The sequence below is a fragment of the Crinia signifera genome, chromosome 1 (genome assembly GCF_055691185.1).
Source record: "Crinia signifera chromosome 1, ASM5569118v1, whole genome shotgun sequence".
In the NCBI taxonomy this organism is placed as follows: domain Eukaryota; kingdom Metazoa; phylum Chordata; class Amphibia; order Anura; family Myobatrachidae; genus Crinia; species Crinia signifera.
The window spans coordinates 452,983,198-453,001,959 of NC_139217.1; the positions used below are offsets into that span (position 1 = coordinate 452,983,198).

Below are 18,762 nucleotides of genomic sequence, written 5' to 3' on the forward strand. Positions count from 1 at the left end.
TGTGTCGACATGGACACCAATGAAGTGCCACACTTATGTCAACATTTACATGTGTTGACCTTTCTGTGTTGATTTTTTCTTGTGGCAATTCGCGGCACCCCCCACGACCCCCCTCCCGGGACTTGCAGCACACCCCCCACAATTCGCGGCACCCCCGGTGACTCTTGCGATTCACGGCCCCACCCCGTGACAGCCCCCTCCTGTGATTCGCGGCACCCCGCGACCCCCCCTCCCACGATTCGCGCCAACCCCCCGGGCCCCCCCTCCCGCGGTTCACGGTGCCCCCCACGACTCCCCCTACAGCGATTCCCCACCCCTGACCCCCCCCTCCTGTCATTGCGGCAACCCCCCGCCCCGCGACCCACCCTCCCGCGATTCACTGCAAACCCCCCCCGCGCCCCCCCCTCCCACAATTCGCAGCACCCACACACCCCCCCCCCCCCCGCGACCCCCCCTCCCGCAATTCACGGCATCCACCCACGACCCCTCCTCCCGTGATTCGCGGACACCCCTCACCTCCTCCCTCCCCCCCACCCCCGCGCGATATACGGCAACCCCAGGATTAAATGGCACATGCAAAACACTGGCACGGCTATGGTCGACAATGAAAAAGGTTCACATGAGTTTTTGAAGATTTATTTTTCTTTTTTTTAATGTTTTCATATTCATTCTCATGTGTCGACATGGACACCGATGAAGTGCCACACTTATGTCAACATTTACATGTGTTGAACTTTCTGTGTTGATTTTTTCTTGTGGCGATTCGCAGCACCCCCGTGACCCCCCTCCCGCGATTTGCAGCACACCCCCTGCAATTCGCGGCACCCCCGGTGACTCCTGCGATTCGCGGCCCCACCCCGTGACACACCCCCCTCCTGCGATTGAGGCACCCCGCGACCCCCCCTCCCACGATTCGCGCCAACCCCCCGGGCCCCCCTCCCACTGTTCACGGTGCCCCCCACGACCCCCCTACCGCGATTCCCCACCCCTGACCCCCCCTCCTGTCATTGCGGCAACCCCCCGCGACCCACCCTCCCGCGATTCACTGCAACCCCCCGCGCCCCCCCCTCCCACAATTCGCGGTACCCACACCCCCCCCCCGCGACCCCCCCCCCCTCCCGCAATTCACGGCATCCACCCACGGCAGCACCCCTAAGCCCCACTTTAGTCCCCCGTATACTCACACACCCCTATCACTACCCAGCTTCCTGCTCTCCTGAACTGTAACTTCCACCACTGGGGAGTCGCTGACGCTGTTTTGCCCACATGCCCCTATCATGCCTCATAGCCCAGCCTCCAGCTCTCATGCACCCGAACTCCCACCCAGTAGGAGGAGACACTGACTCAGGGCCACCATCCTGTACTCCTGTACTGCCACGCTGGACCCTCACCCACTGGCAGAAGCTGCACAGTATCTCCCACCCTCCTCTTTAGTCCCCCTTATGCCCACACACCCCTATCACTACCCATCCTCCTGTTTTCCTGTGTTGTGACCTCCGCCAGTGGGGAGCCGCTGACTCAGAAACACCCTACTATACTATTGCACACACACACCTAAACAACACGCACACACAGCCCCCCCCCCCACACCCACAAATGTCACTATACCATCCACACTATCAATGTACATCTTACTCTGTAACCGCTTTTTAATTAAACAAAACAATACACCCCCCCTTCCACATCATATGCTCTCTGTTTAACACATTTCACCTATAACTCAAGTTGCAATACAGGCATCTTTCATACAATTCTAACCATCTTTCTCATATGCAAATGTTCACAAATTTAGGGGGCGCAGCCCCTTACGACGGTGTGAAGAGCGCCCGTAGGGCGCGATGAATCACCTAGTATATATATATATATATATATATATATATATATATGCTAAAATAAATAAAAAGTCTTCAATTTGAAATCGTACCATTGTAATCCAGCGACTGAAAACGGTATAAATTCTATTTTCTAGAATAATGCACAGAAAAGTTACTGTAAATGAGCACAGGGCTGAATCTATATAGCTATTATTCATAGTACAAGTATACAGGAAAGCCTTCCAGTAAACGCATATTTCTGCCATACGGTATTTATTATATATTCCACCTATAAAACCACCTTCCCGCCCTCAGATTGCTTTACTTCCCCTCCAGCAATTATTACTCAATGGTCATATCTCCGCCTATGCATTGCCGGGTGACTTCCAGAGTTATTTGTTTGTGTGTTATGTGATAAAATGTTTTACATTCTACAATAAATCACCGCCATAAATGCCGCCACCTCCAGTTGTGTACAGTTACTATACGCAGCTTTCTGTACACATATTTATTTATTATTTATTTATTAACAGTTTCTTATATAGCGCATACATATTCCGCAGCGCTTTACAGAGCATAGTTATTAGCAAAAACACATAACAAATTACAGTACAAGACAGTTTAGGAGAAGTACATGGTAAATATGGATAGTTGCATCAGGGGACAGGACACTGAAGCAATCATCAGGGTGGCAGTGGTTTATATATTCTAAGAAAGGCACATGAGGAGAGAGGGCCCTGCACGTGAGAGCTTACATTCTAAAAGGGGAGGGTTAGACAGACAGGGGTGACACAGAAGGGAAAGAAGTGGGCATAAACAGAGGGTTAGGATGAGAGATGGTCGGGTTTTATGCTGGAGGGTGGGAAGTGGTCAGCTTAGTCCTTGATATTTTAAGTCTGAAAAAGAGCTGGGTCATCCAAAAGTAGACAGCAGAGAGACAGTTGGAGATATGAGTGAGGATAGAGGGAGAGAGATCAGGAAAGGAGCGGTAGGTTTCAGTGTTATCAGCATAGATGTGATAGTGATCGAGTGAGCAAATAAGCTCACCCATAGAGGACGTATAGAGATAGAGAAGAAGAGGGCCAAGAATAACATTTTGGGGGACACCAAAAATCAATGGAAGAGCAGGACAGGTGAAGTCATTAGAGGTACAGCTTGGCATTTTCAAAACTGACAGTGCAAATACAATTATTAACAGTGATAGTAAAAGTTGTTTGCGGATGTAAAAATTATGATGTTATGGTTGAATAGCCAGATTAAGTAGCCAGGAGTAATATGTCGTGAGAATAAATTGAACTCACTCAAAGCAGTCTTTGGTTTTCTAAGTTGTTGCTTCTGTCCTTCTGTTTCACTTCAGTGTAACGCCAGTATAACGCCACAGTTATATTTAAATTACAGTATGCCGCACTTTAAAAATGATGCACTTCAAAACTATTATGCACACAGCTAAACCATGCACACAGCCTAAGATGACTTGCACACAAGCCAGGAGGGAGATTTTATGGACTGTCCTAGACTAAGAGTTTGTACTCTGTCTAGGTATCGTGTGGACTTATCTGCTATCACTGCTGTGTGGAGGAGTGATAGTTTTGTGCTTTGGAACTGCTACACATATATGTAGCTCTGCAATTGACATCAATCGTATTAAAGTTCCCAGGACAAAGGTTAATATTACAAAAAGGCCTCAATAAACTCAAGAATACAAAGTTACTTGGGGAATGTGTTCAGGAGTAGCCTCAGCCCTGTAGGACCGCATGGTAATCCCGGCCGGATACTGCTTATATTATACGGATCTGCTGTACCGCAGAAACATCTATTTTTCATGAAGCGTCTCTGGCTTCCCCAGCAGTAAGGTCACCTGTACCACGCAGATAGTGTTACACCAGCCAGTGCTTACCCTGCCTCACATCAGTTGCTCAGCAGTACTTTAGTGTTCACTCTGGGTTTTTTTTTTAGGGCAAACACACACACACACACACACACACACACACACAACATATATTCCATTACATTTATAAATTAGTAGGTTTGAAGAATTTAGGATGGAACAGCGACACAGTGGTTAGTACTGCCGCCTCATTTCACTGGATCCCTAGGTTGGAATCTGCCAAGAACAATGCCTGTGGGGTCTTTTATTGTGTAGGTATAGTCAGGGCTATTTTTCTGCAGGCTCCAGCAGGAACTGTGGCCCTTATTCTAGTTCACTCTTTCTGACAAAATATTTCTTAGATGGACAAAACCATGTGCACTGCAGGTGAAGCAGGTGTAAAACCCCACCCAAATCTAATTATCTCTGCACAAGTAACACCTGCCTCACCTGCAGTGCACATGGTTTTGTCCATCTAAGAAATATTTTGTCAGAAAGAGTGAACTAGAATAAGGGCCTCAGTTCCTGCTGGAGCCTGCAGAAAAATAGCCCTGGGTATAGTACATTCATTGGTACTGACTTAATGGACGCTACCTGTGATCGGTATATGACAATGAAAGCACGGAAAAACTATCTAAAGAGGACAATGGAAGCGGTTACTCATAGCAACTAACGAGATACTAACTTTCATTATTTAGAAAGCACTAGAGGTGAAGTTTCCCAAAGCAACCAATCAGATACTACCATTTCTCTAGTTCAGTGATGGCTAACCTTGACACTCCAGCTGTTGTTGAACAACACATCCCAGCATGCCCTGCTACAGTTTTGCTAAAAATTATGTAGGGCATGCTGGGATGTGTAGTTCAACAACAGCTGGAGTGTCAAGGTTAGCCATCACTGGTTTAATTCATCCTACCAAATGATAAATAGAATCAAAATGGTTGCTATGGGCAACAGGAGCGGTTTTCATTTTTATAGGCTGTAGTACAATGCACCCCTTGGGCTGATTGGTTGCTTTAGGAAACACCTCTAGTTGTCTTTTTTATAGTAGGTTCGATAATTTCCTCTTTTGCCATTGAACACTAGGACCTGACCGGTTCACTAGACTGCGTGTAATCGAAGCCTAGCGAACATCTAAACGACATCCGGCCGAACGCCCACCCCCCTCCTATCACTGAGCAAATCCACTAACTAGCATGCAAGAGGATGCACATCCCCCAAACAATCGGGGACAGGGCCAAATTCTGCCCGTAACGTACTCATCTGAATCAGCCCCACACGGTACAAATGGGGGGGTATACGGCCATTTGGTCGACATGCAGTAGGTCAACACCATCAGGTCGGCATGCTGTAAGGTCAACATGAGACTAGGTCGACAGGACATTAGGTCGACACATGCATTAGGTCTACATGGGCAAGGTCGACATGTTTTTTTTACACTGTTTTTGGAGCCGACATGTGCCGACAGGAGGTATTTCATGCCCTACCATCCACTAGGGTGCGGCGGGAGAATAAAATAGTGTGCCAAAGCATGGCGAGCCATGCGAGGGGACGCGGTGCTACGTTTCAGTGTCCATGTCAACTGTCTCGACATTTGGCTGAAAAAAAACAGTGAAAACACCATGTCGACCTTTTCACTGTTGAACTTGCCCATGTCAACCTAATGCGAGTGTCGACCTTATGACCTGTCGACCTAACCCCAAGTTGACCTAGACCTGTGTCGACCTTGTACCATGTCGACCAAAGTGTTTTAGACCAAATGATCCACACCCCAAATGGGTTGGGTATGATAATCTGGAGGTCAGGAGCTCAGTGGCAGAATCCGAACGCTCACAAGCGCTGTGATGAAGCGGTGTCCCTAGTGTACGATACTAGTGATTGTAATTGCTGTCATCCCACCAGATATGGTGGCCGCTGCTGGTCTTCATGGCAATGGAGTATTACAGGAGACACAGCTTCCCGGGGGGCTTGGAGTGATAAAGTCATTCATTGGAACATCTGTGTTTTATCCCATCCAAACAGTAAACCAATGCTTTGTACGGGGCTATTAAAAGCTATAGATGAGGCAAATATATATCTTAAGATTTCCTAAACGAAACCCACAAGTTTATTCTCTCACAAAACACCACCTGTTATCAGGAACACAAATTATCCGATAGTTTCTAAACAGATGCGTTAACGCGGTAGCAATCACATCCGCTTCTCGGCCATCTGCTGTGTATATAAACCAATGCAGAGCAGAGGAGCCTTTACTACAGGATAATAATGTGCACACTCAGGAACTTTACACCTAGGTGCAACCCCATCGCAACAACTGCACAATGATGGCCAATACTAATAACCATACTGTGCTGTTGGGAGGACGCTGCTCCTTTCACTACGTAACGGTCATTGGGGCAGATGTATTAGGCCTTAACAAGAGATAAATGCAAGGGTGATAAGGAGAGATAAACATCCAGCCAATCAGCTCCTTACTGACTTTTTTCAAACACAGGCTGTAACATGACAGTTAGCAGGGGATTGGCTGGGCGTTTATCTCTCCTTATCACCCTTGCATTTATCTCTTGTTAAAGCTTAATACATCTGCCCCATTGTGTGGATTCATGCTGGTCTCCTCCTTCTAGCGGGATCTGCGGTAGCAATACCTTCACCTTCAAACACGTTGGCTGCAGAGTTCGGCTCAGATCCTGTTGTGCGTTATCCGCAGTAACAATGTCATTTGGCCCCGTACGGTGCATGTGTAGAGGCAGCGCCACTATAAGATTACGGTTGGTGAGGGGATGGCTTTTGAGGCTATACTTGGAATTGACCTCCAGCTGGGAAGGTGGCCCAGCAATAATGATCATGTCTAACATCCCAATGACTTTTTTCTTTGATTGATCATTTGATGACAAGTTGTCAGTTTATCTCCAATGCAATAATGTCTGCATTTTTTTTTTTTTTTACAAAGGTGTATTTTCGATCTCCATAAAAATGGCTGCCACTTGTACAACTCAGTCAGCAACACACACACTCTGTAAGATGAAAGCCAATATCCCTTTGCTTCAACCCAGATGAATTGACAATCATGGCTTGGGGATGAAAGGGTCCTCCCTGTTCTGTGTAAACGGCACCGATCCAGTAATTACCTGGGTTGGATCCACTGTGTGAACTGGGTTTGTTCCAGGTCTCAAACAGACTGAAACCATTTCCCGAATCCTAGATCCGTCCTGGATTTTAGTGTGAAAGGGGTGTAATTCACCGAACACGAAAATTATCTGAATTCCCTGTACTATCTTTGTCTGTGTCACTGTATATGTCCCATGTCAGAGACAGGGAAAATGTACCAAAGTTGGGAGAGATAAAAGTACCAATCAGTCCCTAACTATAACTTTTCAAACAGCCTGTAACATGGCAGTTAGGAGCTCAGTACATCAGCTCAGTACATCAGCCCCATATCAGTCGCCAGTACTTTCACTTGCATGTCATGGTAGTGGTCACTGGTGACTCCATAGGCTACCCTATCAAATATAACTGTTAAGGACTCAAAATGGCCGACCTTCGGTTTGTATATTAAAAGGTACGGTTTAGATAGAAACGGAATTCCAAAAACAAAGTGCAAAATTACTGACAGGATTATAAATTCAATACAAAAACCTCAATTCAAATCTTTGCAAAAGGACGTTTGCGGCTTTTTCCATGAAGTAAAAATTTTCAATAGCAAAATGTGTTTAATAGGATTCCAGGAAAATGAATAAAAACCGAAATGAAATAAAACAACACTCTCCCTGTGAGCCACCACAGGAACGAGAGAGGAAGAAAAGTTCCAGTGACTCATGCACTAATTGAACAGGATGACACACCACATCTAATCCGAAACTGACAGGCCAGCGCACAGACGCAGAAATCCCCTCAAGTACCCTCTGTCAGGGACACGTAATCTCACATGTTACATTCACTGCATTTAAGATCCATTCCATCTCTTATTAAGTCATTATTCTAATATGTGCAATAAAACAGACCACGATGCAGATAGCCTTTGACTCCCGGATGCCGGAAGCCATTAACGGGAGCTAGCATATCGCCTCAGATGTAATAAAGAAAAAATGCCATCTATAATAGGTTTCCTCATGAATCACACAAATGGGAACCGGCTGGCAAAATATTATTTATACCTTGTGTTTTAGATGACTGAAAGAACATGAACGCAGGATGCACAAGGTATGTGGAGATGATCATTGCGGGAGATTACTGAATTGGACAGGATAATAAAATACGCTGTACGTGATACTCCAAATGTAGGGCCATAGTTGGATGCTGCTGCAGCCGGTGTTGCTTCTGGGACTTTATACTGATACCTATACAGGCCCTTCTGCATGTGTAAGGTCGGATACGCTTACTCAGATCACCTCCAAAATCTCAAATATCGCTTGATGCGTCTATAGATAGGTCGCACCATCAAAACTTCCACCAGCCCCATGGCAGGCCATATAATCTGTCTACATATTGCCTCTATGTAAATGATACTACATCTCGGTAGACAATCACTATTAGTGGCATGCTAAGAAGACACGCCCTCTCTGCGTCTGCTTAGCCACGTCCCAGTTTCCCGGTAACTTCCCAATACATTCTCCAAAATGTATGTGATAATGCATCTCGTCTCCTGTGTTCCTCAATCATAAATCTGGTTACATGCACAGTTGTTAGGGAACTCAAGCACAATTGGTTAAGACCTCTACAGCCAACGTGAGGGGCTTCTTCCTACAACAGCTGCCTGTTGATTCCACAGTGTATGACACACACCAGCAGTTAGGATGCCGCCAGGTCTTCTAATTCCAGCAATAGAGGCTTACACAATTGGCTGCACTACAAAATGAAGACAAAATGATACAGGACCACGGCAGATGCAGATGAAACAAAGTGAGTTGGTGTAACACAGTGCAGTGGAATACACTTGCAGGTTCCGCACAGGGTAAACACACTGAGGGAGTACACAAGGGGTTATCAAGATAGACAAGGGTACAGAGAAGACAAGGATACTAGGTTTCTGATAGGCAGAGTATCCACAAGACAGGCACTGGGTAGAGGAATCTGGGACAAAGACTAGTCACTAGAAGCTTACACCACAGCATAAACTATCAAGACTGACTTGCCGGACTGACCTTTAAGAGAGGCACCAGCAGAGCCGGTGAGGAAAGGCCCCTTAATGAATAACTACTGTACATACAGCTGCAGGTTTGCAATTATCACACGAGTCCCGGTTGTCAAAGCATCAGTCCCATGATTCCTTGCGGCCGCCGTCAATGTGGGGAAAGAGCCGCGATAGCCCAGTTGCTCAGCAACAGCAGGGGGACCAGCAGGAAAAAACATGCACTGTATGGTGGGGGTAGGGCTACGATGATGCAATTAAGCGCAAATTGCATCATCAAGTCACCACCCCCCCCCTCAGTCCGCCACATGTGCTCTGTAATTGTGAAGCCAAAGAGGGTGCGGGGTGCTGCAGAAGACTTGGCCACCTGCCTGGGGGTCAGGGAGGGCCACCCAATTTGTGGGAGACTTCTGGCCGTACCAGAGGATAGGCAAGTATGACCTATAACCTGAATATATGCTAAAAGTGGGCATGGCCTTGTCGTAGGCTTCCGACATGCCCTTTCTAATTTTTTGTGTTCTATAAATTGCCTATTAAGCCATATATATTATACTTTATTTTATTGCATTTGTACTACATTAATTGCTTTTATATAGTGTCTTTGTCTGTTCTGTATTTTGCTGATGTGGCCTGAGTTTATGTACTGTGCCCTATTTCCTCTCTGTAATGTTGGGCGTATCGTGACACCTTATAAACGCTAATACTACTAGCATTTCTTCATATGAAACTTATTATTTTACAGAAACATTATGGTAAATGTTAGAAGATCCCTGTAATACAGTAAGAGCGCAGCAACCCCTGTAGTTTAGACAAACAAGTATCATAAACTGAGAGAAACCCGGGGCTTAAACTGGGTTATCAGTTAATGCTGATCTCTAATTGCCTTAAGCAAGAGTCCCGGCAAATTATCTAAATAACCTGTAATCCAGGGATTTGACCTGCGTCCTGTGCATTGTACGGTGTCTCTCCTGAGAGAAGTCCCTAGTAGGGTGCAGTCCGACATCGCAAAGGACGTGGTGGAGAATGACTGCTTGTAACTGTGGGACAGATTTATTAAGCTTGGAGAAGTGATAAAGCGGACGGAGATAAAGTACCAGCCAATCAGCTATTACGTCATCACCAACAACTTTATCACTTCGCAAGACTTAAGGAGTCTGCCCTAGGAAGGGACTGGGCTGAAAGTAGAGGCTCGAGAGACCATGGTCCGCAGGGTCTGTGTTGTAATAGGACAGGATTTCTGGTTGGCCGATGCACTGGTGGTTATTTCTGCTGTGAAGTCAGATTAGCAGTAACATGCTGTTCTGTGGTCACCGGCTGACTGCACTGATTGGGCCTTGTGACCAGGTAAAAATATCGGGGTGTACGTATAATATAAATGATCCAATTATTGGGTGCATTTTCATCAATGGACAAAGAGGCCTAGCGGTATATTTACAAAAAGCACCGGTCTATAAAACTGGAGATTTTGCCTTTAGCAACCAAAAAGATTCTCGCTATTATTTTGTAGAAGGTGCTAGATACATGAAAAGTAGATTCTTCTTTACTAAGATGGGAGATCTATTGAAGATGGCATGTTGCTACAGGCAACCAATCAGATTATATATATTATCTTCTACAACAGGGTTGAGGAACCTTTGGCCTTCCAGCGGTTTACACATCCCAGCATGCCCTGCTACATTTTTGCTATTTGGCCATGCTAAAATTGTTGCAGGGCCGGATGGGATGCATAGTTCAACAACAACCGGAGGACCAAAGGTTCCCCATCCTTGTTCTAGAAGGTGGTAAATAAATAATAAGTAGATTCTGATTGGTTGCTAAGGGCAACCTCCCATCTTCAATAGAATGGCCATCTTAGTAAATAAATCCCTAAGTCTCCACATTTTACTTCACAGTGTGTTGGCTGATATACATTTGTACATCGCCTGCTGTATACAGAGGTCCTTTGAGGACCGATACACCTCATTCCACTACATATGCAATGTTAGGGCGGCTGATAATCACCGGTTAGCCAGATGGCATTACAATGGGCTGATATAACGGCTCAGCAGGCAGACGAGAGGTCCGGATAATCCATGTCTATTTTAATGAGGTCAGACGGAATAGCCAAACGTTTCATTCCACATGCCCTGTCCCATGGCTTCTGGTAACTGGAGAATGTTACTAAATGATCTGGAAAGGGGCCTGATTCAGACCTATTCGCTGCCTAGCAAACATGTAAATGCTTACACGTACGCGGCTGCATGGGCGAAAAATCATTTGAGGGCCGCACATGCTCAAACCCGACGGGGGCGAATTCGGACCTGAGCGAACAGGTTTGAATAAGCCCCAATGTGCACCAACTACCAATATATGACATTCTCAGAACTTGCGTGTGAGACGCACGCACGTCCCAGTTCAGTGTAGCCCCTGTCCGCCAGCGGGGAGGGTCTGGCGAGCCCCGGCCAAGGATGGCAGGGGCTACATCTGTAATTAATGAGTTCTGCTAGGAACACCGATTCCGGATTGGAAAATTAAGGGCAAAATAAAACTAGCTAAAGGTGACCATGCACGGTGCGTTTTGCGGGTGCGTTGTGATGCGCGCTACCGCGCACATCCGACCACACAGTTCAAAAGTTTGTGCTGCACATACTTTTTGAACTAGATCCCGATGGCATAGACCAAAACACATGCAATGATCGCACCGTGTATGGGCACTTTAAGGGATATTGTAGTTTTATTGTATTTTGTTCTTAAGTTTATGATCTAAAAGACATCTAACTAAATGCACAGTGCTTGATATACAGAGGCCTATGGACAAAAAAAAAAAATTGCAAAAGCTCATTATGACTTGAGAAGCTGCACCGGAGACACAGTAGGTGGTACTGTGGGTGAGATGGATCAAATCTTGGAGGGAGATACATCGGAGAGTGAAAAAAAGTACCAACCAATCAGCTTTTTCAAAAACATCCTGTAACATGGCAGTAAGTGGCTGATTGGTTAGTACTTTGTCACTTTTCACATGCACTTATCACAGATTCCGGATTGGAAAATTAAGGGCAAAATAAAACTAGCTAACGGTGACCATGCACGGTGCGTTTTGCGGGTGCGTTGTGATGCGCGCTCCCGCGCACATCCGACCACACAGTTCAAAAGTATGTGCTGCACACTTTTTGGACTAGATCCCGATGGCATAGACCAAAACACATGCAATGATCGCACCGTGTATGGGCACTTTAAGGGCTATTCTAGTTTTATTGTATTTTGTTCTTAAGTTTATGATCTAAAAGACATCTAACTAAATGCCCAGTGGTTGATATACAGAGGCCTATGGACAAAAAAAAAAAATTGCAAAAGCTCATTATGACTTCAGAAGCTGCACCGGAGACACAGTAGGTGGTACTGTGGGTGAGATGGATCAAATCTTGGAGAGCGATACATCGGAGAGTGAAAAAAAGTACCAACCAATCAGCTTTTTCAAAAAGATCCTGTAACATGGCAGTAAGTGGCTGATTGGTTAGTACTTTGTCACTTTTCACATGCACTTATCACAGAAGAATGAATCTTTAGGGGGGAGATGGATCGAGCTTTGGAAAGAAGATGCACAAAGCAACCGATCAACTTCTAACTGTCATTTCATAAACTGCGCAAGATAAATGACAGTTTGGGGTACAGTTTACTAAAGCTTCTAAAAAGATAGCAACCAGATTGTACAGTAGCTACGATTTCTCTTTTGCATCCTAGAAAAAAGATAGACAGAACCTGATTGGTTTACTAAAGTCACCCATTGGGTACTTGAACGAAGAAGTGTATTCTGCAACACAATGTAGGTTCTGAATTGCATTGTTGAGGTTCATTTACTTAATTTTTGGTCCCAAAAGGAAGCAAAGCAGAAACTGTCCGGAGAATTAGCCATACATCAGCAATAAACTGGGGCAATCCCGTGTTCCACGTACAGATGGAGGCACCCTCATCTTTTTTGCCAATGGCGCTCGTCACAACAATTTGCCAAAGCGTGCCTATTCGCATAGCACAAATTGCACAGAATGGCGTATGGCAATATCAGATGTAGTGTTCATTCTAGCACCCGCCATCTTTGAAATCCCATGCAGTTCCTCTTCCCTGCCTGGGGTGTCGCTGTCTGCTGGACTGCTTCTAGCACAGTGTGGTCTGTATATTAGCACTGATATGCAAACCAGACCTGTGCTAGAAACACCACAGCAGACAGCGACACCCCAGGCAGGGAACAGGAACTGCATGGGTTTTCAAAGATAGAAGGTGCTAGAATTAATACTAGCTACTATGGAGCTATCGACGGTATAAGTTACACTTGTGTAAGGGCACTTCTGTACGTGCGTCTCAGGTCAACCGATAGCCGATTCCAAACAAAAAGATATCGGAATCGGGGTGGATTTTACCAATCGGGGTTGTACTCTGCTAGTGTATGGCAATGACCAGCCAATTTGCAGACAATTAATAATATTTTAGTAGTAAAGTGGGCACTTTCGTGATTCACAGATCTGACTTTCAACTATGCAAATCACTGAAATCGATCAGTAATATAGGGGTGCATAATGGGGTGTTGAAGAATCATTAAATCCAGGGAAGGGTGGAGATAATCCATGACGCCTGGGCGCCATTAGCCGGGACATGTGACAGCCCTATGCTGGGTGTCACTTTTTATAGGATAATACTTTAAGTACGAAATCACTGAAGTTCAAGTGGAGCAATTGACAGCGTGTTACTGGTAAATAATATCTATAATTACATAGTATATATAGGCTTTGTAGACTGTTGATCTCACCGTTGGGAAGCAACCTGTAGTCAGGAGAGGGTTGTGTCGTCGCTGGGTGTGTGATTATACAGCTAAGCCGAGATGTGATTATTATTATACACAGATGTAAAAGATCTGACAGGGTGGGACATGTATCCTCAGTTTTATTACTGTGTTTAAGGCCGTAATAGCTCTAAATAGGGCAGTAAACTCTGTATTCATTCTAGACGTGAACTTGGAGACAGATGTAGATGATAAGTGTCTTCCGCACATGAGGGTAGAGCGAGGCAACTTTCCGTTCTTCAGGAGAATGACAGCTTAGGCTCATTACACACTGGCATTAACATTACTAGCACTAACAGAAACAGTATAGGGGGGGGGGGAGGGGGGGCGATCAATTAGTTGTGGTACTTAAACCCCCCTGGTGCAAGGCCCGGAGCAATTCAATTAGCAGACTGCACACAGGCATCCACACTTATACCCCTTTCACATTGCACTTTTAAAACGGTAAATTGCCGATTTTTTTTCATTTTAAAACGTTTAAGCCTGCACTGTGAATGCACCAGAGCCGATTTACCGTTTAAAGTTAACTGGTATTTCGAACCGTGTAAAAAGCAGAGTCCTACACGGTTCCTTGCCGTTTTTTGAGCAATGTGAATGTGTACAATGTGTCTGAAACGGTATTTCAGGCAAACAACACAAGCTACAGAGCAGTGATAGGCTGTCCCCTTTAAAATGACAGGCAATGTTGACACTCTGGCTTGAAACTTGTTCGGGTTGAAACGGTTTGACTGCTATGTTGAATGAGACTTAACCGGTATTTAAAACGGTAATCTGCGGCAATGTTAAGGCTCTGACCCGTTTTAATTACCGTTTTAAAATACCGGTTTTTAAAACGGGTCGGCGATGTGAAAGGGGTATAAAGGGGCCTGGACACGTAGAAAAGTATGCAAGCGATCCTAGACCGCTCAGTAAGATCGCTCAGCACACAGCGATGACTGGTGACAACTCTGGCCCTGACCGCGGAGCGATGTAGGAGCATTTTCTAAGCAATCTAATCAAATTAAGTCAGATCTTTTAGAACAGAGATGAGGAACCTTTAGCTCTCCAGCTGTTGTTGAACTATGCATCCCAGCATGCCTTGCAACAGTTTTAGCATGGCCAAATAGCAAAACTGTAGCAGGGCAGTATGGGATGTGTAGTTCAACAACAGCTGGAGGGTCAAAGGTTCCCCATCCCTGTCTGAGAAAATGAAACAAAATCTCTACGTGTGTAGGCCCCATAAGTCCTGAAAGGCCTACTTACCTCCTGATGGTTATGGTATAGAGCAGCGGTGGGGAACCTCCGGCCCGCGGGCCGTATACGGCCCCCGGAGCTGGTCTTTGTGGCCCACCAAATCGCTGTGAAGGGAAGTCAAGTACGGGGGAAATCTCGCAAGAGCTACCGACCTCTCGCGATATTTCCCCTGTATCAGACTCCCTGCACAGCCGCCGGACCACACAGACCGGCAACTCTCAAACTGAGGCAGCTGCCGGAGCGTGGGACGGCTGCCGCAGGGCAATTTGTAGTTTTTTTTGTTTTTTTTAAATGGCCCCCGAGGCATTTTCAACCAATGCAAACGGCCCCTGGCCCCCTAAAGGTTCCCCACCCCTGGTATAGCGGGTCAACTCTTATGGCTGACCACTCTTAGCCGATCCCACCAAATTAGATGGCTGAAGATAGTCAGTGGCCGCTAGTCGGCCGTAATGCTAGACGCCAGCGGGTGATCGGCGAGACCAAGATGGTCACATGGTCGTCAGGAGTTTTTTAGTTTTTTTTGGTGCCGAATGTCGCAGGGGTCCCTGAGGACACTGTATATGTGCACAGTGTCCACTCGCCATGCTTTGGGCACGGTGCCTCCAAGTGGACCTGCACCAAAAATCCTGAAAAACTCCTGTCGACCATGGTCCCTCCGCTCACCCGCTGGCATCTAACTAGCATTACTGCTGATCTAGCGGCCGACACTCAACCCGGCAACTGGATAACCAAGACGGGGTATTCCATGGGCGCAGAAGGTATATACCATGCAATAACTCCATTACAACTTGCTGACTGTCCTATGTAACTGTGGACCCCCCATAAAGCCTCCTACACATGACTGCAAGTGCCAGTTGCCCGAATTGATGGCATTTGATATGTGGGTCACCATTGGCCAACAAGTCTTTGTAGGTGTCAAGAGCAGAGATCTTTGGGCTGTGTAAAATGCTACGGTTGTTGTTGTTGTACGCTCTACTACTCTCACATGTGCTCCGGAGACAAGCGTACGCAACAATGGGAAATACAGAGGGGTAGGTATCTCAGCGAGACCGCCAGCTGGAGGGTGTAACTGGGTGGCAATGGGGCACGTAGGCATAGTTTATTAAGCTCATGTCCATTCAACTCCTGGCAGTGCAGGGTTGTGCGCACATGTAAATACGCCCGTATTCAGGAGAACCTCTTGCACAGATAGTTCTGGAGCAAGCGCACATGATAACAATGACGTGTATGAAGCCAAGGATTGTGGCAGCCCCATTGCCGAGATGCGTACAATCCGGGAATAACTGTGTACTTGTGTACACTCTGCGTCAGCCCAATTAAACAATTCAGTGGAGTGAGAGGACAAAGAGGCCTGCGTATTCCATTACGTCTCCTGACCATGCGTGTAAATCCGGACTGTTTACGCTCTGTGACCCCTCACAAACAAATGCCGGGCCTCCGAGTCTCCGCTCCCCATTATATAGGAGTCTCACATGAACCCAATTCTGTTCTCCTTCTTCCCCATAGGATCCAGCGCTGCACCGACAGGTGGAAGAAGCCACAATAACCACAAAACTCGTAGAAGTGGATTTCACATAACACAAATAAAACTAAAGTGCCCTAAAAGGGTCCATCCCAGGCATAATGCCGGCACGCAGCAAAACAGAGGCTGCAAGGGCCACAGCGAGATGCGGCAGATACTGCGGCGAACATGGCAGAAAAGGACAATTAACCAACATGTACTGTAGGTAGGAAAGTGCTTCACATACCTGCACAGCCGTGCATGCCTTAATGAAATATTAATCCTCAATACTGCCCACACACAATTCTGTCTTTCTGTGTAAGACCAGCCAAGCCTACACGTCTGACACAAGACTAAGGGCCAGATGTATCAAGCTTCAAAAAGTGATCAAATGGAGAGCGATAAACAACCAATCAGCTCCTACCTGACATTTTTCAAACACAGTTTGAATGTGACCTGGAAGTATTTATTTATTTACAGTTTCTTATATAGCGCACATATATTCCGCAGCGCTTTACAGACAATAGTTGAACACTCACATCAGTCCCTGGCCCCAGTGGAGCTTCCAATCTATATTCCCTACCATATGTACACGCGCACACACAGACATTTTAGGGTTAATTTGTTGGGTGCCAAATAACATACCAGTATATTTTTGGATTGTGTGAGGAAACCAGAGTACCCGGAGGAAACCCACGCAAGCACAGGGAAAATATACAAAGTCCGCACAGTTAGGGCCATGGTGGGAATCGAACCTATGACCTCAGTGCTGTGAGGCAGTAATGCCAACCATTACACCATTTGGGCTGCCCTAGTTAGGAGCTGATTGGTAGTTAGGAGCTGATTGGCTGGCTGTTTATCACTCTCTATTTTATCACTTTTGAAGCTTAGTGCATTTGGCCCCTAAACCGAATAAATACAAATAAAATGAAAGCCAAAATCACCAGTCATTAATGATGCGTCTAAATAGTCTATACAGTTACGGTTGGTAGTTTGGGAGGGATGCGGTCGGAATCCCGACCGCCGCAATGCCGGAACTTTGTCCCTCTATGGGTGTGCATGACGCCCATAGAGGGAGAAAAAAATAGTATGGCGAGCGCAGCAAACCCACAAGGGGGGGCGAACCACGTCAGTATTTCGACCGCCAGGATTCCGACCGATCCAGTTTGGGATATATATCATAGATAGATAGGATAGATATCCTAGTGCACAGGTTCTCAAAGTCGGTCCTCAGGACCCTACGCAGTGCATGTTTTGCAGGTCTCCCTACAGAATCACAAGTGAAATAATTATCTCCACCTGTGGATCTCTTGCCGGTGAGTAATGAAACCACCTGTGCACCTGTCGGGTAACCTGGGAAACGTGAACAGCGCGGTGTCCCAGGACCGAGTTTGAGAACCCCTGTCATAGTGCATTGCACATTCTGCCTATAACAAGAGTCATATACAGTATACAAGTGTTACAGAGGAGTACATACAATATGACCATTTGTATCCTGGTCTAACAGTTCTCATCAAACAATACTTGTACATAATGTAAAATGATTGTAACCATTTAGCAATGTAACACTAGCATCCCTAGGAATTCCCAGACAAGCAGCTGCTGCAGAACATCTTTGGGACTTCTGGGGTATGGTGACTCCATTCTCAGCGTTGCCTGATGTTCTGCAGCAGCTCAGGGGCATGATTGCTGGCTTGTGTGACCTATATACAGTACTATTGTACTGTCTGAGCTGCACATGGGGCAAGCCATAGACAATTTCCTATTGCTGAACCATATGGTTCCAGCAGTTATCTCTATCTGACCCCAAGCAGCTCACCCTGCTTCTACCTCACTGTCCAGACACAACATGATGGGTAGAATGTGCAGCCCCAGGCTGGGACCCAGCCCCAGGAATTAGTCCCAACACAATCACCCTATTCAGCCCCCTGTTCCCTGCAATGTGCCTTACCCAGTGCAGTGAGCTCCTGCTTCCCCTGCTATTCCACAGGCTGCTGCCGCTGATCCCTGGCACATGACAGGAGGGCAGGGGGAGCTGGTAATGCCGCCTGGCTATGTGCCTCCCCTCTGCTGCCGCTGATCACTGCTACTTGCCGGCTTCTGATCCCCTCACATAACTCCGGGTCCTGATCTTTGTACTTTTCTTGTCTTTTGTTTGCAGTTTGAAACCAGCAGGCTGGAGGCTCTGCAGCGCCACCTAGTGGTCTATCCGCGCCACGGCCGCTGTGCACAGTGCCACTGTCACAGGCTAGGAGTGGCCAGTAACAAAGGTGGTGCATTCCGTCAGCAGGAATGTGATAGCTGCTAGCTACATCCCTCTCCTCCACCCTGTGATGCTGCTGCAGTGGTTTAGTCCACTCAAGTGCACTGCCTATACCTCAACCCCAGTCCTGTACACTGCCTGTA

At 46.4% G+C, this 18,762-nt stretch overlaps 1 protein-coding gene across 2 annotated transcripts in view; it reads right to left on the minus strand.

Moving 5' to 3' along the window:
- The window catches only part of RAI14 (retinoic acid induced 14), a 138,526-nt gene extending 119,978 nt beyond the window's left edge, over positions 1-18,548 (minus strand). Inside the window, exon 1 of one of the 2 annotated variants that reach the window (XM_083154994.1) lies at positions 18,308-18,548. The gene's annotated coding sequence lies outside the window, so the exon portion shown is untranslated. The remainder of the gene's footprint in view (positions 1-18,307) is intronic. The other variant, XM_083154992.1, reaches the window with a different exon arrangement.
- Between the last annotated feature and the right edge of the window lie 214 nt (positions 18,549-18,762).